This window comes from Oncorhynchus mykiss, chromosome 18, assembly GCF_013265735.2.
Source record: "Oncorhynchus mykiss isolate Arlee chromosome 18, USDA_OmykA_1.1, whole genome shotgun sequence".
NCBI classification, from domain to species: Eukaryota; Metazoa; Chordata; class Actinopteri; order Salmoniformes; family Salmonidae; genus Oncorhynchus; species Oncorhynchus mykiss.
In genome coordinates, this window is record NC_048582.1 from 42,624,507 (window position 1) to 42,650,981 (window position 26,475).

Sequence of the window (26,475 nt, forward strand, 5' to 3'; positions counted from 1 at the left end):
GTGTAGCTAAAAAAAAACAGAAATAGGAATAACAAGAATATAACATATATTTCAACTAATTCCTGTTAGAATGTTTGGTGAATTTCATAACTTGGTTTTTCTGAACATGAATATACCAAGCGTGGATGCCAAACAGAGGGGAAAAAAGCGTACTCCCTGTCCACTTAGAAAAAGATTTAGAAACTTTTATAGGCCTCCTTTGTCTAACCTAAAATGTGAATTATCTTGAAATTGCTAGATTATAAAATTAACATTTACAGCCAGGATACAGATTCATTGACATGATCAACATTTATTCTCACACAAGTTTATTAAGAAGTTATAATTTACTAGAATACTGTGGTTAAGGGCTTATTTATTGCAATAAATGATTGTATGCACGGTGGTGATGAGACATAGGCTAAACCCCTTACTACCATTATTCGTTTTCCTAAATAAATGTACTTTTCTTACATTTATTCTCGACACATTGACAAAGTGTGCAGAATAGAGTAATACTTGCCTTTCAAAACATAGCTCCAGCACAACAGAAGTATCAGGGGCCATGGCATTTTAGATTCACGGAATTTGAAGGGCATCATCTCTTTGAGTCTGTTCAGCCACTTTGACGAGATGAAGGTGTCTCGCGCATAGCCCTGCTACATCGCAGAAAGCAAGACTGACAACATCTCACCGGAAATGAACATATAAAGTGTCCTGCGTTAAAACAAACTGTGAGCAAGGAAAGATAGGTCATATTCCAGCAAAGGCCTCTACAACAAAAAAACTTAAATAAATGCAAAGTTGACAAGATTGCACCGACTGAATGCAACGAAGATACATTTAAGAATTGACTCACTAAAGAACTGCCTGTTTTCGACAATTACAGCTAGGCTATATTGAGATGAATGAATAAACATGATGACATCAAGGATTATTTGTTTTAATCAATTCACGTCCGTGATCTATAACCTCAGTTTGTACAAAAAGTAATAAAATACGTAATTTTGAACAAAATTACTCTTCGTGGTAAAGAATGTAATTTACTCTGTAAGAATATAGCCTATTAGGCTATTGGCCTGGTTCTCTGTAAAGTAGTAGGCGAATGAACTTTTCAGAATTATTTTTGAAATTGGCTTAATTCACTATTATTATTAGGCTACGTCAGTTTTTTTAAATCATTATTATAATAATTGTTTATCTTACCGGAAATCATCGTTAGCCAATTAAACAATACATCACTAAAAACGTTAGGCGTGTATGTCTATAGAGATATTGTTATAATTGTTAACATTGCCTAATTATCTGAACATAATATAATTCATAACGTCTGTTGTGATTCTGCCATGTGATGTGTGCCTTATCTCTATTTATGGCGCTGGATTCTACTAATGATGGATTCCAAGCCAAAGTCAATTTACATGTTGGTATAAACTTTCATTACAGGCTGTTCTAATTCCAGAAAGGAAAGTAGAACACGTGGATAAGAGAAACATTAGATAGGCCTACATTCAAATACAGACGGTTCAGTGTTACATAATGATGTTTTGTTGTTGTATTACATAACAAAACAACAATTGTAATGTTTAATTTGAACCCTAAATAGGGTAGTTCATATTCAGGTGGGGGGACAAACATTTTAGGTATATTCCTAAAAACTAAGACCATACAGATTGATATAAATGTATGTTCATAAACTCCTGCCATTTATTTTAACGTTGCTCGCCTTGATCAAACCTCAAAGGGCGCAAGCGATGTTGCAACCGAGCGAGGAAAAATAGCTTGAGGCGGCGCCTACACAAACTACCTGTTTACCATTTGGGGTTTCTAGACCACAAAGCTCATGGAAACTCTGAGATACTGCTGACATTGCTGAACAAAACAGTCTAAACATATTCCCGGAAATCGACAAAGGGGTTTGATGAAATGACAATAAAATGTTTTAGGCTGAAACATGTGAGATTATAGGTCTGCGTAAAAGGAGCATTTTGTCTTCGTGGTAAAGGCAAAGGCGGCGTGATGATTGAGATAAATGCGTTGATGCTGCAGTCGTGCATAAAAATCCACTTTTCTGTCTTGGTTAAAAAATATCAGCATTTCTAACACCATTATGAGTTAGAGGCTTTCAAGAGGTAATATTTTGCATGAAGTCTTTGATGCAGTGTTTGACTTAATCTGATGCTGACCTGTGAACTCCAATATGTTCCCATAACATTCACAGAGATGCTTCTTGTTGTTAGTAATTTGATTAAAATAAAAACATATGGACTTACAATGATCGGGAGTGAACTTGTAGATACAATGCCCTCCTTAATGATTGGGACAGTAAAGTATTTTTTATTTTCTTTTGGCTCTATACTTCCAAAGTTCATCCATATTGTGTGAACCATTTAGAAATTACAGCACTTTTTTTGTACATAAAAAGTATTGGGACAAATCACTTGTATTTGTATTAAAACAGTAAAAAGTTAAGTATTTGCCCCATATTCATAGCACATGATGCATCGAGCTTGTGACTACAAATCGTGAATATTGATGAGAGACAAAGTTACAGATATCATAGGAGGGTTAGCTAACATGCTAAGGACTTGCAAAGTAGCTAAAAAGTTGTAAGTAGTTGAAAAGTTGCTAACTAGCTCAACTGCTAAAGTTGTCCATGATGAGATTCGAATTCACAACCTTTGGGCTACTAGACATTCACGTTACATTCGTTTTTGCGTTAAGCAACCATCTGTCTTAAGTAACCATACCAAACATTCCAAACATTATACTAAATCGAGTTATCGGATTTACGTACAGTATAATACGAAATGCTCTGGGACCAGGTTCCCCCTGTTATCGTAATGGTGAGCGATTATCATGTTTTGGGGGTATGACATTTTTGCATTGGTAACTTTCTCACTCAAAATTATTCACGATTCATTCAGGATTATCCCTAATCATGGTAGCATCCACATTAATGTAGAAGTGTTTAGAAACATATTATATTCTTATCAACAATAAAAGTGACTCCAAAATGACACAATACATTATTTTCCATTTATTTTTATTGGGAACAAAATAATCTGAAACACAACCAAAACAAACATCAAATGCATCCCAAAAATGTGTAGAGTCACAAGCTTGATGTAGTCATTGCGTGTTATGAATATGGGACCAAATACTTAACTTTTTATAACTTTAATACACATTTGTCCCAACACCTTTTCGCCCATAAAATTGGGGGACTATGTGCAGAAATTGCTGTAGTTTCTAAACGGTTGCAAGCGCCATGCTCTACCAACTAGCTATATGGGACAATTAATGCAATAAGACCCACAATGGCCACAAACAAGTGCGTTCGAACTCCAATGAGCGCACGCCCTCTTTTGGTAAACATTTATGCTATGCACGCAGGTTAGGCTACCATTTGCCTTGACTCTCGAGTCGCAGACATTCGGAAGACACTGCCATGACTTAGCCTATCAAATACAAATTATACACGTATAACAGCCTACTTAACTACAATAACATGGTATTTACTTTTAGATTGTAATAATTGCTTGAGTTTGCAGACCTAGTGAATAATGTGTTATGGCAACAAGCACCGTTTATTTATCCTGTCAGATAAGATGTAGGCTATAGACCAATATATGTAGGTGCTGTCAATACACTCACCTATCATTTTGTATATTTGGAAACTGTGCTAAGTCCTGCAGAGGCATGAAACACTGCCATTCGCGCAAAGGGCTGTTCCAAGGTAGCTGCTAAGACTCAAATCTTAGGCTATTTTCTATTATTATCCATCTTACCAGCTCCTTTCCTCGCTGTGTTCATGACCTACCTATTGAGAGATGGGAAGTAAAGCTGCAGGGTACATTGTTAAATACATTTTGGTATGGTCAAAATGGACATTCTGGTATGGTATGGTTTAAATTGGACATTCCCAATAGCAGTGCGTGGGTAAAATCACTTGGGATGCCAAGCCCCCCCCCCCCCCCCCCCCCCCCCCCCCCCCCCCCCGAATTAAAGCCATTATGTGGTAATTGTGTTGTTTGCTCCATAACCTGTTAATTCATATGCCTTGCGGCCCTGGTATATAGACCGAAAGGCAGAGACAATAAGAGGACAGAGGCAGAAAAAAAATCAATCACACCGTTGTTTTACCACAAAATCGGATAGCAGCCTCTGACCAAATTAAGTCCATAAAGCATATTAAATGTACAGTAACATACCTACAGCATGGTCAATCAAGTTAATGTTTCCAGTTCAACTTCAATATTTCAACATCATCAAATCACCTCTGCTTAGTCTAATACAGTCACAACTAAAATATACCAATAACAATTTAGTCCAATCAACGTAAGCTAAATATGATGTGGCTGTCCATGGTTCTGATTTCTGTGCGCGTTCGTCCAAGTAGAAAACGTGATGACTCACCCTACTTGTAGAGAAGCACCAATGCCATCCTCTCTTTCGTGCTGACAAAACGGTCTATAACTCTGTCATACAGTACATACTTTAATTTTTTGTTGTCTTAGGCTACCTGGCTAAAATGCTTGCTCGCTAGCCTAACTTTCATGGGCAATGTTAGCTAGTTAACATTAGCCTTCTACATCTAGCTACATATTGAACCTCAATCCTCTCAGGCCAGGGGCACAACAATGTATGAATTAATGGTTGGATCAGAATCACAGTTATAATAATTGTCCTGTATGTTGTTTTAAGTAAAACCACAAGTCCAAATCCCTATCTCCATCCATGGCTAATTTAGGAAAGGGACAAATTTAGCTAGCTGGCTAGCTAGCCACTGGAGGACAACGACACAACGAGATGCAACAATTGAAGTTGTTTCTGTCAATGAGGTATGCTCTCAATAGGAGTGCCACCAAATCCACACTGGCTTCCCTTTTTTTTGTTGTTGGTGCGCCTGGACCATTCATAGTTGAGCTCGCTCAGTTTAGCTCAACGCTGATTGGCTTCCCTTGCAAACGTCTCAGCGTTGATACAGCGATATATGTTTTAGCAGTTGTCAAACTGTCTCGAAATTGCTGCTGGCATAGGCATGCAACGGCCACCTGTCTATCCAAGATAACGTCTGAGGCGGACAATTGGTTTAAATGACAAGATTAAAAAATGGTTTGTTATAGTAAGCGTTTCTCTTGTTCCTTCCTTAGTGACCTTCCGTATACCGGCCTAACAAGAAGGCTGAGGGAAGAGCTTTTTCGAATTTTCACCAGAGAATTGCCAGAAACCGTTCTGTGGAGGGTGCAAGATCAAGTAGTGAGTGACCAGGTAAAACGGATTGTTGATCTACATGTCTGCACATGTAATGAGCTCTGAGGTGCAGGGTTGCAGTCAGATGTTGTGGGTTAATGGATCCTGTGCTGTGTAAATTCAGTTTTGTTTCATATCCAGCATATATCAAACAAATGATTGGATAAAATATGTAACTTTTTCCAGGTAATTTATTTACATGTTATTAGCTACAATCATCCAGGTATCATCAGAGAGGTGGTTTTGACTGCAAGGTATATGTGAAGAGCCTACCCAATGGTTTTTACTTGCATAGGCCAAAAGGATGTTTTACAAAAGCCGTGTAAATTAATAGCTTAGGATATGAAATGTTTTTCTGTAATTTTATGGATATCATGTGGCCATCTTAGTTTCTGGTTTTGTTCAATTCGGCTAGGCCTACTTATTCCAAATTATAAACCTGGTGGTTCGAGCCCTGAATCCTGATTGGCTGACAGCCATGGTATATCAGACTGTATATACCATGGGTATAACATTTATTTTTACTGCTCTAATTACATTGATAACCAGTTTATAACGGCAATAAGGCACCTTGGGTTTGTGGTATATGGCCAATATATCACGGCTAAGGGCTGTGCCTAAGAACAGCCCTTAGCCGTGGTGTATTGGCCAAATCTTGGAAAACAGCTTTTGTTTTACCACTCCTCAAGGGAGGTGATGGTAGTGAGTTGGATAATTATCGGCCCATCCCTAAGCTCTCCTGTTTGGCTAAAATTCTAGAGTCACTGGTGAATAGGCAACTACAATCTTTTTTAATTAACAGTATTCTTTCTAGTAATCAATCTGGCTTTAGACAAACACAGTACTATTACGGCCACTGTACGTGTTGTAAATGATATTACTAATGCCCTAGATAATAGAAAGTATTGTGCCGCCTTGTTCATAGATTTATCTAAAGCTTTTGACACTGTAGACCATTCAATACTTTTGGGTAAGCTGTCGTCCATAGGACTGGGACTGGATGCCTGTCGTTGGTTTCATAACTATCTAAAGGATAGAAGTCAAGCTGTTAGAGTCGACGGCATCCAGTCAGAGCCATTGGAGTTGGTTAAAGGGGTCCCACAAGGTTCTATACTTGGTCTATTACTGTTCACTCAATACATAAACAATATTGGTGATGAGATAAGAAAGTGTCAAATTCATTTATATGCTGATGACACTGTCATATATTCTATCGCTTCAACGGCTGACCAAACATTATCACTATTGTTTTAAGATATTACAAGAGTCTTTTATACAGCTGAAACTTGTTTTAAATGCAAAGAAAACACATTTTTGATTTTTAATAGGTTAAAAAAGTTGGTTGAAAATACACTTGCACTTACGAGCTTAGATGGTTCTCGAATTAATCAGGTCTCTGCATATAAATACTTAGGGATATGGTTGGATGATAAACTGTCTTTTAAAATGCATATTGATGAACTTTGTAAATGGCTAAAAAACAAGCTAGGCTTCCTCCATAGAACAGGACATGCTTGTCCTCCACAAATAGAAGACATTGTGCAAGCTACTTTTATGTCTGTTATAGATTATGGGGCTATTATTTACATGCATGCTATGGCATCAACACTTAAATCGCTGGATGCTACTTATCATTGCGCACTTACAGTGGGGCAAAAAATTATTTAGTCAGCCACCAATTGTGCAAGTTCTCCCACTTAAAAAGATGAGAGAGGCCTGTAATTTTCATCATAGGTACACTTCAACTATGACAGACAATGAGAAAAAAAATCCAGAAAATGAATGTATTTGCAAATTATGGTGGAAAATAAGTATTTGGTCACCAACAAACAAGCAAGATTTCTGGCTCTCACAGGCCTGTAACTTCTTCTTTAAGAGGCTCCTCTGTCCTCCATTCCGGCAGCTCCTGGCTGACGGGCGGCTCTGGCAGCTCCTGACTGACGGGCGGCTCTGGCAGCTCCTGACTGACGGGCGGCTCTGGCAGCTCCTGAATGACGGGCGGCTCCTGAATAACGGGCGGCTCTGGCAGCTCAGGACAGACGGGCGGCTCTGGCAGCTCCTGAATGACGGGCGGCTCCTGAATAACGGGCGGCTCTGGCAGCTCAGGACAGACGGGCGGCTCTGGCAGCTCAGGACAGACGGGCGGCTCTGGCAGCTCAGGACAGACGGGCGGCTCTGGCAGCTCAGGACAGACGGGCGGCTCTGGCAGCTCAGGACAGACGGGCGGCTCTGGCAGCTCAGGACAGACGAGCGGCTCTGGCAGCTCAGGACAGACGGGCGGCTCTGGCAGCTCAGGACAGACGGGCGGCTCTGGCAGCTCAGGACAGACGGGCGGCTCTGGCAGCTCAGGACAGACGGGCGGCTCTGGCAGCTCAGGACAGACGGGCGGCTCTGGCAGCTCAGGACAGACGGGAGACTCTGGCAGCTCAGGACAGACGGGAGACTCTGGCAGCTCAGGACAGACGGAAGACTCTGGCAGCTCAGGACAGACGGGAGACCCTGGCAGCTCAGGACAGACGGGAGACTCTGGCAGCTCAGGACAGACGGGAGACTCTGGCAGCTCAGGACAGACGGGAGACTCTGGCAGCTCAGGACAGACAGGAGACTCTGGCAGCTCAGGACAGACGAGAGACCCTGGCAGCTCAGGACATACGGGAGACCCTGGCAGCTAAGAACAGACAGGAGACTCTGGCAGCTCAGGACAGACGGGAGACTCTGGCAGCTCAGGACAGACGGGAGCACCTGTAATGAAAACGAATACTCGAACAAAACAACAAAAAACGATAAACGAAACAGTTCTGTATGGTGAACATACACGACAGAAAATAATCATCCACAACTCAATAGTGAAACCAGGCTACCTAAGTATGGTTCTCAATCAGGGACAACAATTGACAGCTGCCTCTGATTGAGAACCATACCAGGCCAAACACAGAAATCCCAAATTATAGAAAAAGGAACATAGACTGCCCACCCCAACTCACGCCCTGACCATACAAAAACAGACAAAACAAAGGAACTAAGGTCAGAACGTGACACGGGTGCTAGCTACAGAACTCACCACTGTGTTTTATATAAAAATGTAGGTTGGACTTCGCTGTCCATGAGACGAGAACAACATGCTCTCGTGTTTGTCTATAAAGCACTTCTGAATAAGCTACCTTCTTATTTATCATCACTCATCAACATTAAAATTATAATTCCTAAAACCAGGTCTCAAGCATGTATTACACTTGAGGCCCATGCGATCTCCACAGAGTTGGGTATGGTTGCCTATGGAATAGCCTGCAGACTAAACTTAAACTTGAGACTCTTGTCCCCCTGTCGCCCGTTTTAAATATTTATTGTAGCATTTTTATTTTTGTATTGCTTGTAACTGTTTCGGGTAATGGAAGTTATTGTGCTGTTAGTAGAATAACCTGTGTGTAAATGAAATCTGTTGCTGTATTTTTGTATTATCTGTGATCATTTTGTTTTTCTTGTTTAGTTTTTAAAATCATTGTACCTCAAATCAAATCAAATCAAATTTATTTATATAGCCCTTCGTACATCAGCTGATATCTCAAAGTGCTGTACAGAAACCCAGCCTAAAACCCCAAACAGCAAGCAATGCAGGTGTAGAAGCACGGTTGCTAGGAAAAACTCTCTAGAAAGGCCAAAACCTAGGAAGAAACCTAGAGAGGAACCAGGCTATGTAGGGTGGCCAGTCCTCTTCTGGCTGTGCCGGGTGGAGATTATAACAGAACATGGCCAAGATGTTCAAATGTTCATAAATGACCAGCATGGTCGAATAATAATAAGGCAGAAGACTGGAGCAGCAGCACGGTCAGGTGGATTGGGGACAGCAAGGAGTCATCATGTCAGGTAGTCCTGGGGTATGGTCCTAGGGCTCAGGTCAGTTGAAACTGGAGCAGCAGCACAGCCAGGTGGACTGGGGACAGCAAGGAGTCATCATGTCAGGTAGTCCTGGGGCATGGTCCTAGGGCTCAGGTCCTCCGAGAGAGAAAAAGAAAGAGAGAAGGAGAGAATTAGAGAACGCACACTTAGATTCACACAGGACACCGAATAGGACAGGAGAAGTACTCCAGATATAACAAACTGACCCTAGCCCCCCCCGACACATAAACCTCTGCAGCATAAATACTGGAGGCTGAGACAGGAGGGGTCAGGAGACACTGTGGCCCCATCCGAGGACACCCCCGGACAGGGCCAAACAGGAAGGATATAACCCCACCCACTTTGCCAAAGCACAGCCCCCACACCACTAGAGGGATATCTTCAACCACCAACTTACCATCGTGAGACCAGGCTGAGTATAGCCCACAAAGACCTCCGCCACGGCACAACCCAAGGGGGGGGGGGGGGGGGGGCGCCAACCCAGACAGGATGACCACATCAGTGACTCAACCAACTCAAGTGACGCACCCCTCCTAGGGACGGTATAAAAGAGCCCTAGTAAGCCAGTGACTCAGCCCCTGTAATAGGGTTAGAGGCAGAGAATCCCAGTGGAAAGAGGGGAACCGGCCAGGCAGAGACAGCAAGGGCGGTTCGTTGCTCCAGAGCCTTTCCGTTCACTTTCCCACTCCTGGGCCAGACTACACTCAATCATATGACCCACTGAAGAGATGAGTCTTCAGTAAAGACTTAAAGGTTGAGACTGAGTTTGCGTCTCTGACATGGGTAGGCAGACCGTTCCATAAAAATGGAGCTCTATAGGAGAAAGCCCTGCCTCCAGCTGTTTGCTTAGAAATTCTAGGGACAATTAGGAGGCCTGCGTCTTGTGACCGTAGCGTACGTGTAGGTATGTACGGCAGGACCAAATCAGAGAGATAGGTAGGAGCAAGCCCATGTAATGCTTTGTAGGTTATCAGTAAAACCTTGAAATCAGCCCTTGCTTTGACAGGAAGCCAGTGTAGAGAGGCTAGCACTGGAGTAATATGATCAATTTTTTTGGTTCTATTCAGGATTCTAGCAGCCGTATTTAGCACTAACTGAAGTTTATTTAGTGCTTTATCCGGGTAGCCGGAAAGTAGAGCATTGCAGTAGTCTAACCTAGAAGTGACAAAAGCATGGATTACTTTTTCTGCATCATTTCTGGACAGAAAGTTTCTGATTTTTGCAATGTTACGTAGATGGAAAAAAGCTGTCCTTGAAATGGTCTTGATATGTTCTTCAAAAGAGAGATCAGGGTCCAGAGTAACGCCGAGGTCCTTCACAGTTTTATTTGAGACGACTGTATAACCATTAAGATTAATTGTCAGATTCAACAGAAGATCTCTTTGTTTCTTGGGACCTAGAACAAGCATCTCTGTTTTGTCCGAGTTTAAAAGTAGAAAGTTTGCAGCCATCCACTTCCTTATGTCTGAAACACATGCTTCTAGCAAGGGCAATTTTGGGGCTTCACCATGTTTCATTGAAATGTACAGCTGTGTGTCATCCGCATAGCAGTGAAAGTTAACATTATGTTTTCGAATGACATCCCCAAGAGGTAAAATATATAGTGAAAACAATAGTGGTCCTAAAACGGAACCTTGAGGAACACCGAAATTTACAGTTGATTTGTCAGAGGACAAACCATTCACAGAGACAAACTGATATCTTTCCGACAGATAAGATCTAAACCAGGCCAGAACTTGTCCGTGTAGACCAATTTGGGTTTCCAATCTCTCCAAAAGAATGTGACGATCGATGGTATCAAAAGCAGCACTAAGGTCTAGGAGCACGAGGACAGATGCAGAGCCTCGGTCCGATGCAATTAAAATGTAATTTACCACCTTCACAAGTGCCGTCTCAGTGCTATGATGGGGTCTAAAACCAGACTGAAGCATTTCGTATACATTGTTTGTCTTCAGGAAGGCAGTGAGTTGCTGCGCAACAGCCTTTTCTAAAAATTTTGAGAGGAATGGAAGATTCGATATAGGCCGATAGTTTTTTATATTTTCTGGGTCAAGGTTTGGCTTTTTCAAGTGAGGTTTTATTACTGCCACTTTTAGTGAGTTTGGTACACATCCGGTGGATAGAGAGCCGTTTATTATGTTCAACATAGGAGGGCCAAGCACAGGAAGCAGCTCTTTCAGTAGTTTAGTTTGAATAGGGTCCAGTATGCAGCTTGAAGGTTTAGAGGCCATGATTATTTTCATCATTGTGTCAAGAGATATAGTACTAAAACACTTGAGCGTCTCTCTTGATCCTAGGTCCTGGCAGAGTTGTGCAGACTCAGGACAACTGAGCATTGAAGGAATACGCAGATTTAAAGAGAAGTCCGTAATTTGCTTTCTAATAATCATAATATTTTCCTCAAAGAAGTTCATGAATTTATCACTGCTAAAGTGAAAGTCATCCTCTCTTGGGGAATGCTGCTTTTTAGTTAGCTTTGCGACAGTATCAAAAAGGAATTTCGGATTGTTCTTATTTTCCTCAATTAAGTTAGAAAAATAGGATGATCGAGCAGCAGTAAGGGCTCTTCGGTACTGCACAGTACTGTCTTTCCAAGCTAGTCGGAAGACTTCCAGTTTGGTGTGGCGCCATTTCCGTTCCAATTTTCTGGAAGCTTGCTTCAGAGCTCGGGTATTTTCTGTGTACCAGGGAGCTAGTTTCTTATGAGAAATGTTTTTAGGGGTGCAACTGCATCTAGGGTTTGCGCAAGGTTAAATTGCGCAAGGTTAAATTGAGTTCCTCAGTTAGGTGGTTAACTGATTTTTGTCCTCTGGCGTCCTTGGGTAGACAGAGGGAATCTGGAAGGACATCAAGGAATCTTTGTGTTGTCTGTGAATTTATAGCACGACTTTTGATGTTCCTTGGTTGGGGTCTGAGCAGATTATTTGTTGCAATTGCAAACGTAATAAAATGGTGGTCCGATAGTCCAGGATTATGAGGAAAAACATTAAGATCCACAACATTTATTCCATGGGACAAAACTAGGTCCAGCGTATGACTGTGACAGTGAGTGGGTCCAGAGACATGTTGGACAAAACCCACTGAGTCGATGATGGCTCCGAAAGCCTTTTGGAGTGGGTCTGTGGACTTTTCCATGTGAATATTAAAGTCACCAAAGATTAGAATATTATCTGCTATGACTATACGGTCCGATAGGAATTCAGGGAACTCAGTGAGGAACGCTGTATATGGCCCAGGAGGCCTGTAAACAGTAGCTATAAAAAGTGATTGAGTAGGCTGCATAGATTTAGAAGCTCAAAAGACGAAAACGTCATTTTTTTTTTTTGTAAATTGAAATTTGCTATCGTAAATGTTAGCAACACCTCCGCCTTTGCGGGATGCACAGGGGATATGGTCACTAGTGTAGCCAGGTGGTGAGGCCTCATTTAACACAGTAAATTCATCAGGCTTAAGCCATGTTTCAGTCAGGCCAATCACATCAAGATTATGATCAGTGATTAGTTCATTGACTATAATTGCCTAATTACCTAAACTGTATGTGTAAACATGTACATGCAGGGGCCAGCTGTAAAAGAGACCTTGGTCTCAGTCTGTGTTCCTTGTTGAAATAAAGGTATAATAATAATATACCACACCCCCTCGTGCCATATTGCTTATAAATATACTACAGTAGACCTATTATAATCAGCATTGTTATTTCTAAAAACCTGGATATGTGGAACAAACAGAGTGTCAAGTAATATCTCTGCCAGAATGCTCTGCTGAAGTTAGTAGTGGATGATACTAGTAAAAGCCAGAATGGGCTTTAAAGTTGACAAAGGCATTGAGAAAAATGTATTAACATTAATTGTAATGAAGGGAAAATGTAATGATGTGACCACAAGCAACATAGTGGATTTGATCTGTATAACCTATAATATTGTGTTATCAACAGCAGAGGATAATACAATCTTTGGTTATAGTCTTAACGGTTTCCTCCTATAGATGGCGCCTGTTGATCAAGAGAGATAGTCTACGGTAATCTGTTGATCAACCGTGTGTTCACTTTGCTGAGCGGGGGCCATACAATTATATGGGAGGAGGCAGGCCAGGCAGACAGGCGTTTTTTCCACTGGGAGCTCCAAGAGCAAATGTTTACGGTCAGCGGTTTCCTTTTGTGGGCACGACTTATTTCGTTCGGAAGCGAGAGCAGAGCTTGCTACCTGAGCGGCGTAAACTACTACACCAATCCAGCCTACCTGAACGCAAGGGTGCGCTGGATAGAACAACGCCGGGAGAAGACACGCATAAACGCATTCCGTGAAGATACCTTGTTCTCTGCCCTTTGAGATGTAGGTAAGAACACTGACGAGTAGGCACTTTTAGTAGCCTTTTTCAATTTATTTGCAGTAGAGCACGTTAGATATGTACTTTACATTAGTACATTTGAACCAGCACAACCACTTAACGTTGTTAGCCGGAACATTGTTGCTAGTTCAGCTTTTCATTCAGTGAGCGTTTTGATTTGTAAACGGCCCATTTTACAGCCAGCATAACGTTACACTCGTGGTAGACTTCATATGTTTTGTCGAATTTGCATTGTGAATGGGAACGGAACAAAACAAGATTTGTGATAATACACGCCTGTATTTTGCAAACGATTCTGAATGCCTTTTGCGCGCTGGGTGTTGTAAACCGAGAGAAAGCAACAATTATGGGATGAACTTTGGAAAACACGTGTTTTCCTCTGGCTGACTCGCGCTGTGGAATGTTTTGGGAGTGGAATGTGGGGATTGTTTTCCATTTGTCTTGTACTTTTGTTATTTTACTGTTATGGAATTCAGTTGCAGCGTTCACTCTGGAATCCAATGTTTGTGGGTGTCGAATAATATCAGCAGTGGAAAAATAAGCTATATTCACTAGTTCATAACCTTTGACTTAGTTGTCTGTTTGCCCAGCGAAGTTGGCCAACCAAACTCATACAGCTTGGTGAAACTTTTCAGTTGTTGATATAATGACCAACCGTATCAGACCTAAAACACTCATTAGCTAGTCTGTTCATTTCCAAGCAGTTAGGCCGATTAACCTGTGCCCCCCCGCACATTGATTCTGTACCGGTACCGCCTGTATAGCCTCACTTCTGTTATTTTACTGCTGCTCTTTACTTATGATATTTTTTTACTTTACTTTTTTTATCTATTTTTTACTTAACTTATTTTTCTTAAACGTATTGTTGGTTAAAAGCTTGTAAGTGAGCATTTCACTGTAAGATCTACACCTGTTGTATTCGACGCATGTGACAAATATAAATCAATTTATTTGACTGGGTCAATAATATCTTAAAGTTGTAGGTTAGCATTGTCTACGTGCTCTCAAACGTGAGTCTACCTCCTGATTCCATTGTCACTGCTGCTCGGAGATGGAGAATGCAGAATACCCATGAAATGGCTACATTTGTGTTTCAAAGTGATTTTAATGCATTTTTGTTATTCTGTGACAGATCTAATGCCAACGGAAAGCCATGCTTGGCTGCAAATATGAAGGAAGTCATTGACTGACTGTTTCTTTGTGGCAAAGGGATGGAGAGGGAGGGTTGTCTTGCTCTTACCCACTCAGGTGGAAAATTGGATAGACGGTTGAAGTGTGCATCAGAGGCGCACAAACTAATTATTCTGTCTAGGGTTGGGTGGTATCCAGATTGTCATAGTTATACCGCTTCAGTACCATACCAGGACATACTGTATTACCGAATGTGCGCACAAGGGGTGCTATTTCACAAAAAAAAAAAAAAAATTGGACACACACAGACAAAGGCATGAGGGGATTGAATGTCTCTGCTCTAACCAATAAGCTTGATCTTGACATCTAGCCTCGTAACTATCAAGTTAGCAAAGCAAATGCATAGCTGGAGCCCTGCGCTGGATATAATTTATGTGACACATTTTATATATGCCACATGACCTACAGTTTGTGGACACCTGCTCGTCTAACATCTCATTCCAAAATCATGGGCATTAATATGGAGCTGGTCCCCTCCCTTTGCTGCTATAACAACCTCCACTCTTCTGGGAAGGCTTTCCATTAGATGTTGGAACATTGCTGCAGGGACTTGCTTCCATTCAGTCACGAGCATTAGTGAGGTCGTGCACTGATGTTGGGTGATTAGGCCTGGTTTGCAGTCAGCGTTCCAATTCATCCCAAAGGTGTTTGATGGGGTTGAGGTCAGGGCTCTGTGCAGGCCAGTCAAGTTTTTCCACACTGATCTAAGTTGGAAGCACAGAATTATCTAGAATGTCATTGTATGCTGTATTTGTATTTGACAAACAGATTTGTTGTAAAGTTGACGGTGCCACGTTGAGTCAATGAGCCTTTCAGTAAGGCCATTCTACTGCCAATGTTTGTCTATGGAGATTGCATGGCTGTTTTAAATAACTGTCATCAACGGGTGTGTCTGAAATAGCTGAATCCACTCATTTGAAAGTGTCTATATATATATATTACACACACTATATACAGTGCCTTGCGAAAGTATTCGGCCCCCTTGAACTTTGCGAACTTCTGCCACATTTCAGGCTTCAAACATAAAGATATAAAACTGTATTTTTTTGTGAAGAATCAACAACAAGTGGGACACAATCATGAAGTGGAACGACATTTATTGGATATTTCAAACTTAACAAATCAAAAACTGAAAAATTGGGCGTGCAAAATTATTCAGCCCCCTTAAGTTAATACTTTGTAGCGCCACCTTTTGCTGCGATTACAGCTGTAAGTCGCTTGGGGTATGTCTCTATCAGTTTTGCATATCGAGAGACTGAAATTTTTTCCCATTCCTCCTTGCAAAACAGCTCGAGCTCAGTGAGGTTGGATGGAGAGCATTTGTGAACAGCAGTTTTCAGTTCTTTCCACAGATTCTCGATTGGATTCAGGTCTGGACTTTGACTTGGCCATTCTAACACCTGGATATGTTTATTTTTGAACCATTCCATTGTAGATTTTGCTTTGTTTTGGATCATTGTCTTGTTGGAAGACAAGTCTCCGTCCCAGTCTCAGGTCTTTTGCAGACTCCATCAGGTTTTCTTCCAGAATGGTCCTGTATTTGGCTCCATCCATCTTCTAATCAATTTTAACCATCTTCCCTGTCCCTGCTGAAGAAAAGCAGGCCCAAACCATGATGCTGCCACCACCATGTTTGACAGTGGGGATGGTGTGTTCAGCTGTGTTGCTTTTACGCCAAACATAACGTTTTGCATTGTTGCCAAAAAGTTCAATTTTGGTTTCATCTGACCAGAGCACCTTCTTCCACATGTTTGGTGTGTCTCCCAGGTGGCTTGTGGCAAACTTTAAACGACACTTTTTATGGATATCTTTAAAAAATGGCTTTCTTCTTGCCACTCTTCCATAAAGGCCAGATTTGTGCAATATATGACTGATTGTTGTCCTATGGACAGAGTCTCCCAACACAGCTGTAGATCTCTGCAGTTCATCCAGAGTGATCATTGGCCTCTTGGCTGCATCTCTGATCAGTCTTCTCCTTGTATGAGCTGAAAGTTTAGAGGGACGGCCAGGTCCTGGTAGATTTGCAGTGGTCTGATACTCCTTCCATTTCAATATTATCGCTTGCACAGTGCTCCTTGGGATGTTTAAAGCTTGGGAAATCTTTTTGTATCCAAATCCGGCTTTAAACTTCTTCACAACAGTATCTCGGACCTGCCTGGTGTGTTCCTTGTTCTTCATGATGCTCTCTGCGCTTTTAACGGACCTCTGAGACTATCACAGTGCAGGTGCATTTATACGGAGACTTGATTACACACAGGTGGATTGTATTTATCATCATTAGTCATTTAGGTCAACATTGGATCATTCAGAGATCCTCACTGAACTTCTGGAGAGAGTTTGCTGCACTGAAAGTAAAGGGGCTGAATAATTTTGCACGCCCAATTTTTCAGTTTTTGATTTGTTAAAAAAGTTTGAAATATCCAATAAATGTCGTTCCACTTCATGATTGTGTCCCACTTGTTGTTGATTCTTAACAAAAAAATACAGTTTTATATCTTTATGTTTGAAACCTGAAATGTGGCAAAAGGTCGCAAAGTTCAAGGGGGCCGAATACTTTCGCAAGGCACTGTATACTTTTTTTTAATGGTATTGAAAATCATACCATCTGTATTTTTGGGGAAAAACAGTATATCGCTCAAGCCTCCTTCTGTCATTGGTGGAGGATCTCCACAACTCTTGAAACCAAAGCCTGCACAGCACAATCATCTTGTTTGAAGTCAGCTTCAGCCTCTGGACATGCTGATGCTTTATAGCCTGGCTGGTAGTCTGAAGTTCTCCAACCCTTTCGTCTGACAGTATTGTTCATAAATGCGGGCTTTTCCCTCAGATCTTCATATCATGAGTCAGTGAGGAGTATGTGAAAGCAGATAAAGGTGCGTGGTGGGCAGAAGTGCAGGTGTCTAGTGGTTTCTGTCTATTGAAGAGGCTTTGTATGCTTCATTTGCACACTGGTGTCACCAGGCAGTCTCGGGGGGGGGGGAAAGAGTGTGGCAGTGTGCTATTGCAGCCTAGTTAATTGGCTTGTTCTTGGAAAAACTGTTGTGCAGCATGTGTGCATGCACGCACACACACACACACCGATACACACCATTAGACATGCAGATAAACACACTCAACCTCAGCTAGACACACGCATGAACGCACGCATACCCACACACTCAACTAAAACCCCAAACCCCTCGTCAGACCTGGTAATAGAGTGGTGAGGAGGAGGAGTCTGCTGTGTATGGAAGTGACTTTGCAATTTCTTTAATGTTTTCAGGTTCACTTAAACATAATTTGAAGCTTTGTTTGACTGACAGTTACAGCTGATTTTGGGATTGTATATCAATTCGCTCTTCTTATAAATCTGTCATCTAATGTGTTCATTTTTAAACCTTATGCAGCCAGTTCCAGATATCAGGGCATAAAAAATATAACCGCTTAATTAGCCTAGTGGGCAGGTGCGCACAGCTATATCCTGTGCCAAGCTTGTTTTCCCTGGCTGGCTAACTGAACTATGCTAATTTTCGCCCTCATTGCTAAAGGTCATAAATACTGCACCCTACACTTCAAAACTCTGTTGCTAGTTATAAAATCATGTAACCAAGAAATTTGCTGGAAAGAAACTTAAATGATTTATTGAAATAGTCATGACTGGTTTGGGGTATCTGTCGTGTTGTGTAAGACAACGGCGGCGAAGGATATCATTGCTCCTTAACACAAATCCAAGTTCGGTTTTGAGATACATAGTTGTAAGGTTAGCTGGAAGTTTCTGTCTGTTCTTGGAACTGTGGCAACGGGTAGCCTCTTACCGCTTGGCTCGATGGGATTTGTAGTGATTTTGCCAACACAGCCAGATATGTAAACAGTATTGTACACTTAACCTTTTTTAAACGCATCATATTTGTTGCGGACCTTTTTAGTTTAATGAGTAATCCAGAAATGGCACAAGTTAATTGACATTAACTTAATTGATATGGGGGTCTGCGGAGCTGCTCCTCCTCGCCACTCTACGCTCCGGGCTGGTCAGATCTGCTGTAGTCATGGCAACCCCACGGGCCTAGGCCTCTGTCTTTTGCCTCGCTCTCGCTTGCTCTTTCTTTCTCTGTCCCACTCTCTCGATGTCACATCTGTAGCCTGGCTTGGACAAAGACGAGTCTTCTCTTTCTTGTCTTCTCCTCTTTCTTTGCAGCTGGGGTTACCCCTACCACAATGAGTACTAGTGACGTTTTCATATAACCCTAGTCCCCAATTTTGTCTCGGATTATACCGGGCCAGGACTTTGATGGTTTTGACCCACGCATTTTTACATTATAACCATATGAACGATTGTCGCTGTGGACGCAACTCGCATTCTTAATGAAGCAGTTCTCACACAGAAAAGCTTTGCTTCTGTTTGCTTTGCTTATTCGCCTTTCCCTTTGTTTTGGTGGCTCTGTTTTGCACCGTTCTCGTTTGACTGATTTGGGAAAGCTGCATACAAAATGTATTTTTATTTAAAGATAAAGTTCTGTCTAGCCCCAATTCAGACTTACGCACCAAAGTAAACTTGTAAATTAGAATGGTACTGTGAAATGAAAAGTATTTGAAGATTCATTTTGCCTCTGCTTATAAATTAAAGAAAACGTTCACCTTTTAAAAAATATAGATTTTTTTTTTTGTGCCCCTCTGAGTGATGTTCTATAGATGTTTTCATGTGCATCTGAGATACTGCTGTTCAAGCAGGCAGAAATTAGTCCGGTATGACACAGCATTGCCATAAAGCCACTCTCACTACACTGGTTAATAGGAATTACTACTTTACATCGCAAAAATGTCTATCATACATGTCAGATTTCAATACTGGCCAATGTCAAAACACAGGAGGTCGTCTTCTCTCAAATGAGATGTTCATAAAAAAAACTTGCAATATTCTGTCTTTTCTCAGAATTGCAGAATGAGGGTTTTATGCAGACATGATATTGCCTGTAAAGTTATAACTCACCCAGAACAACTGGATATTGCCATAGTCTACCCTATGATTTGGGGGTGCCTGTGGGTGGCATTGGTCCAAATCGGATGATGGGTATTATATTTAAGGCAGGGTGGTATACCATATTTTACTATATACCGGTATTGTTGCACAGACGAGTTTGGGTTTTTACTTTACCACTTCTGTAAGGCCATTCTACTGCCAATGTTTGTCTATGGAGATTGCATGGTGGTGTGCTCGATTTTTATACACCTGTCAGCAACGGGTCTGGCTGAAGTAGCCAAATCCAGTAATTTGAAGGGGTGACCACATATTTTTGTATGTGTGTAGAGATATATGTGTATATATATCACATACATACGTGTGTGTGTGTGTGTGTGTGTGTGTATAAACGCAACATGTAAAGTAGTGGTCCCAGGTTTCATGAGCTGAAAAAAAAGATCCCAGAAATGTTCCATTAGCACAAGCTTATTTCTCCATATTTTTTTTGCACACATTTGTAGACATCCCAGTTTTGCCACAAAACACAATGCCACAGTTGTCTCAAGTTTTGAGGAAGCGTGCAATTGGCTTGCTGACTGCAGGAATGACCAACAAAGCAGTTTCCAGATAATTGAATGTTCATTTCTCTTGTCTGCGGCCTCACAACTGCAGACCACGTGTAACCATGCCAGCCCAGTACCTCCACATTCTGCCTCTTCACCCGCGGGATCGTCTGAGACCAGCCACCGGGACAGCTGATGAAACTGGGGGTTTGCACAACCGAAAACATTTAGCACAAACAGTCAGAACTGTCTCGGGGAAGCTCATCTGCGTCCTTGTCGTTCTCACCAGGGTCTTGACCTGACTGCAGTTTGACGTCGTAACCGACTTCAGTGGGCAAATACTCACCTTCAATGGCCATTGGCACGCTTTAGAAGTGTGCACTTCATCGGTTTCAACTGTACCAGGCAGATGGCAGATAGCGTGTATGGTGTCGTGTAGGTTAGACGTTTGCTTATGTCAACGTTGTGAACATAGTGCCCCATGGGGGTCGTGACAAGACCCTGATGCCCGTTGTCGTGGCTTGAGTCAAATATTCAACCCTTTTTAATATGGCAAGTCTACATATGTTTAGGAGTTAAAATGGAACAAAAGGAACATTTGTTGTCTAACTGGGAGTCTCGTGAGTGAAAACATCCGAAGATCGTCAAAGGTAAACGATTAATTTGATTGCTTTTCTGATTTTTGTGACCAAGTTACCTGATGCTAAGTGTACTTATTGTTTTGTTGAGCGATCGATAAACTTACACAAACGCTTGTATTGCTTTCGCTGTAAAGCATAATTTCACAATCTGAGACGACAGGTGGATTAACCAAAGTCTAAGCTGTGTTTTGCAATATTGCACTTGTGATTTCATGAATATGATATATTTTCTAGTAATATTATTTGACTGTGGCGCTATGCTATTCAGCGTTGTTGATGACAATTATACCGGATCCGGGATGGGTGGTTCAGAGAGGTTAATCAAGGTATTTGGGCGTCTCCAAGCTCTGATGCTGGTCATCAATAGCCTACCAAACCTTCTGACTGCCTGGTACTCAAAACTATATTGTCCCTCTAAATCGCTCTGACATAAATGCAAATGTTTTCAAAAATGTAATCAAATATTTCACGAGATCTCATGTTGCGCAACATTTCTATAGGCTATGTATTTGCGTGAGAAAACCGAGTGATGGCCTCTACTAAAAAGAGGATCCCATCAGCTAGGCCTAGTGTATTTATTTCTCAACTTTCCTAATATTAAGCACATTGGTTATATTTATAACCAGAGTATAGCCTACCTGGCTGGCATGAAAATGAACCACGGGAAAAGCGTCCTCCATTTGCTATATAAGTGTATAGGTGACGTATTTTTTTCCCCGCTGCACTTGTATCGAAACAGGTGCATGATAATGGTCCATTCTAAATCGAAACAAATTTCTCACACACGTGTATATTTATTATATGGTATATGTAAAGACAAGATTAAATCAAGAATAGTCTGATGGGTGACAATATTTGCCTATCGCCTGTGAATTATATATTATCAATTGTGAATGATGCCCAGCATTAGAAACAATGCCCTTTTCTCTCTCGATTTGTCCAAATCATAGTCACACACCTCATGTAGCTTCGCCCATAGGCCTATGTTTTAATAAGGTCTGTATCACAGCTAAAGTGGCCAAATACTTCTTAAAATTAAGCACATTAGGCTCTACACACCTTGTAAAGCTGATTAACTGCCATACAGTACCAGTCAAAAGTTTGTAGTTTAAGGGGTTTTCTTTATTAGTGAAGACATATGAAATAACACACATGGAATCATGTAGTAGCCTTTTCCTTTGACAGCTTTGCATTCTCTTGGCATTCCCTCCCAGCTTCATGAGGAATGCTTTTCCTACAGTCTTGAAGGAGTTCCCACACATGCTGAGCACTGTTGGCTGATTTTCCTTCTCTGTGGTCCAACTCATCCCAAACCATCTCAATTTGGGCTGAGGTTGGGTAATTGTGGATGCTAGGTCATCTGATGCAGCACTCCATCACTCTCCTTCTTGGTCAAATAGACCTTACACAGCTTGGGGGTGTGTTGGTTCATTGTCCTGTTGAATAATAAATGATAGTCCCACTAAGCGCAAACCAGATGGTATGGACTATCGCTGCAGAATGCTGTGGTAGCTATGCTGGTTAAGTGTGCCTTGAATTCTAAATCAATCACATACTGTGTCACCAGCAAAGCACACCACCACCTCCATGCTTCACAGTGGGAACCACACATGTGGTCTACAGCTTATCATGGGATACTCTACTTCAGGTGAGCAAAATCTAGAGACTTCCTAAGATTTGTCCATTGATTGTACGTTGGCAAGTAATTATTTTTTTAAACATTTTATTTAACTAGGCAAGTCGGTTAAGAACAAACTCTTATTTTCAATGACGGCCAGTGGGAACAGTGGGTTAACTGCCTGTTCAGGGGCAGAACGACAGATTTGTACCTTGTCAGCTCGGGGATATGAACTTGCAACCTTTCGGTTACTAGTCCAACGCTCTAACCACTAGAGTATATTTAACCCATTATGAATTTGGGCTGTATCACAATGTGTAATAAGTCAAGGGGTATGAATACTTTCCGAAGGCACTGTATTTAGCCTAGGTATAATTTCGCAAGCACAGAATTCATTAGCTTTTTGCTGACTGTTTGAAATGCAGTGTATTTGAACTTTTTAGTTGTACAACTAAGCTTATTTAGAGAAAATATTTCGATGTGAATTGCCTATAAGGTTGAAAAAAATCAAGATGTTAGGTCATATCTCCCAGTACTACAGGATCAATCTAGGTGGTGGAAAAACCCTGATGTTGGCCAGCTAGCCCAGTGATTTAACTGTGTCTACCGAGCCTGAGAAACCGGGTCTGCAGAAGCGGGTCCCTGATAATGCTGGTGCCGTGGCCCTCGCCCCAGTCTTCTGATAAAGATCCCCCAGACAACGCTCTGTTTTCTATTAGTGCCTTGCTGGAATGTAGCCTCGCGTGCGCACATCTCACCCGACGCGATACCAGCATCCTTCACAACATTGCCCAGAGAGTTAGAAATAGGGTGAGGGAGAGAGAAACTGAAAGGGAGAAATAGATTGACACGGCGAAAGAAACCAGGGTGGAGACAGTTGGAGAGGCAAGGACTGACAAATTGTTCTGAGAAGTTTTTCTATCTGTAATAAAGCCCCTTTTGTGGGGGAAAAACTTGTTCTGATTTGGCTGGGCCTGGCTCCCATGTGGGTAGCCTTATGCCCACCCATGGCTGCGTACCTGCCCAGTCATGTGAAATCCATAGATTAGGGCCTAATAAATTCATTTAAATGAACTGATTTCCTTATATGAACTGTAACTCAATAACTCAGTAACTCAATCTTTTTCATGTTGAGTTTATATTTCTGTTCTGTGTGTGTGTGTGTGTGTGTGTGTGTGTATATATATATATATATATATATATATACACACTGCTCAAAAAATAAAGGGAACACTAAAATAACACATCCTAGATCTGAATGAATGAAATATTCTTATTACTTTTTTCTTTACATAGTTGAATGTGCTGACAACAAAATCACACACAAATGATCAATGGAAATCAAATTTATCAACCCATGGAGGTCTGGATTTGGAGTCACACTCAAAATTAAAGTGGAAAACCACACTACAGGCTGATCCAACTTTGATGTAATGTCCTTAAAACAAGTCAAAATTAGGCTCAGTAGTGTGTGTGGCCTCCACGTGCCTGTATGACCTCCCTACAACACCTGGACATGCTCCTGATGAGATGGCGGATGGTCTCCTGAGGCATCTCCTCCCAGACCTGGACCAAAGCTTCCGCCAACTCCTGGACAGTCTGTGGTGTTGGTGGATGGAGCGAGACATGATGTCCCAGATGTGCTCAATTGGATTCAGGTCTGGGGAACGGGCGGGCCAGTCCATAGCATCAATGCAGGAACTGCTGACACACTCCAGCCACATGAGGTCTAGCATTGTCTTGCATTAGGAGGAACCCAGGGCCAACCGCACCAGCATATGGTCTCACAAGGGGTCTGAGGATCTCATCTCGGTACCTAATGGCAGTCGGGCTACCTCTTGCGAGCACATGGAGGGCTGTGCGGCCCCCCAAAGAAATGCCACCCCACACCATGACTGACCCACCACCAAACCGGTCATGCTGGAGGATGTTGCAGGCAGCAGAACGTTCTCCACGGCGTCTGCAGACTCTGTCACGTCTGTCATGTGCTCAGTGTGAACCTGCTTTCATCTGTGAAGAGCACAGGGCGCCACTGGCGAATTTGCCAATCTTGGTGTTCTCTGGCAAATGCCAAATGTCCTGCACGGTGTTGGGCTGTAAGCACAACCCCCCACCTGTGGACGTCGGGCCCTCATACCACCCTCATGGAGTCTGTTTGACCGTTTGAGCAGACACATGCACATTTGTGGCCTGCTGGAGGTCATTTTGCAGTGCTCTTCCTGTTCCTCCTTGCACAAAGGCGGAGGTAGCGGTCCTGCTGCTGGGTTGTTGCCCTCCTACGGCCTCCTCCACGTCTCCTGTTGTACTGGCCTGTCTCCTGGTAGCGCCTCCATGCTCTGGACACTATGCTGACAGACACAGCAAACCTTCTTGCCACAGCTCCTATTGATGTGCCATCCTGGATGAGCTGCACTACCTGAGCCACTTGTGCGGGTTGTAGACTCCGTCTCATGCAACCACTAGAGTGAAAGCACCGCCAGCATTCAAAAGTGACCAAAACATCAGCCAGGAAGCATAGGAACTGAGAAGTGGTCTAGAACCACTCCTTTATTGGGGGTGTCTTGCTAATTGCCTATCATTTCCACCTGTTGTCTATTCCATTTGCACAACAGCATGTGAAATGTGTCTGGAGTCTTTGACAATGTTAGGGCCTTCCTCTGACACCGCCTGATATAGAGGTCCGAGATGGCTGGAAGCTTGGCCCCGGTGATGTACTGGGGGGGATGACGTCATCAATGCACTTATTGATGAAGCCAGTGACTGATGTGTACGCCTCAATGCCAATGCCTCAACATATTCCAGTCTGTGCTAGCAACACAGTCCTGTAGCTTAGCATCTGCTTCCTCTGACCACTTTATTTTATTGACCTGAGTCACTGGTGCTTCCTGCTTTAATTTTTGCTTGCAAGCAGGAATCAGAAGGATATAATTATGGTCAGATTTGCCAAATGGAGGACGAGGGAGAGCTTTGTACGCGCTTGTGTGGTATAAAGGTGGTCTAGTCTTTTTTTTTTCTTTCTCTGGTTGCACGTTTAACATGCTGGTAGAAATTTGGTAGAACGGATTTGTTTCCCAGCATTAAAGTCCCTGGCCACTAGGACCGCCACCTCTGGAAGAAAGGGGGATACCTAGTCAGTTGTAAACCTGAATGCCTTCAACTGAAATGTGTTTTCCTGTTTGATTATGGTGGTATGCAGCTCATTGAGTGCTAGCATTGGTCTGTGGTGGTATATAGACAGCTATTAAAAATACAGATGAGAACTCTCTAGGTAGATAGTGTCGTCAGCTTATCATAAGATACTCCACCTCAGGTGAGCAAAACTTTGAGACTTCCTTAGATATCGTGCACCAGCTGTTTACAAATATACATAGACCACCACCCCTTGTCTTACCAGAGGCGTCGGTTCGGTCCTTCTGATACAGTTTAAAACCTGCCAACTGTATGTTATTCGTGTTGTCGTTCAGCCACGACTCTGTGAAACATAAGATATTATAGTTTTTAATGTTACGTTGGTAGTTTAGTCTTGCTCGTAGGTCATCAATTTTACATGTTGGCCAATAGAACAGATGGCAGTGGGGGTTTACTCGCTCGCCTACAAATTCCTAGAAGGCAGCCCAACCTCTGCCTCCTTTTTTTCCTCCATCCTCTCTTCACGGAAGTGACAGGGATTTGGTCCTGTTCCCGGGAATACAGTATGTCCTTCACGTCGGACTCATCATTAAAGTAAAAAGCTTCTACCAGTTCGTGGTGAGTAATTCCTGTTCTAATGTCCAGAAGTTATTTTCGGTCATAAGAGATAGTAGCAGCAATATTATGCACAAAATACATATTTTTTTTTTAAAGATGGAAATATCGCAAAGAAACAAACAAAATAACAGTTGGTTAGGAGCACATAAAACGTCAGCCATCCTCTCAGGCGCCATTCTCCCATTCATGGGAATACTTTGAGCATTTTTTTTCTATATTTTTTAAAATGTTGGAAATCTGTTCCAAACTTCAGGCGCCAAATCAAAGCACTGCCAGTTGGGGAACCCTGACGTAGGACAT

At 42.1% G+C, this 26,475-nt stretch overlaps 1 protein-coding gene across 5 annotated transcripts in view; it reads left to right on the top strand.

Annotated features, from left to right (window-relative positions):
* Nucleotides 1-5,124: 5,124 nt before the first annotated feature.
* The window catches only part of LOC110496312 (semaphorin-4A), a 55,383-nt gene continuing 34,032 nt past the window's right edge, over nt 5,125-26,475 (top strand). The window contains exon 1 of one of the 5 annotated variants that reach the window (XM_036952887.1): nt 5,125-5,253. The gene's annotated coding sequence lies outside the window, so the exon portion shown is untranslated. Of the gene's footprint in view, nt 5,254-13,132; nt 13,468-26,156; nt 26,176-26,475 lie in introns of those variants that run through there. The other 4 variants (XM_021572136.2, XM_021572134.2, XM_021572135.2 and 1 more) reach the window with 4 other exon arrangements.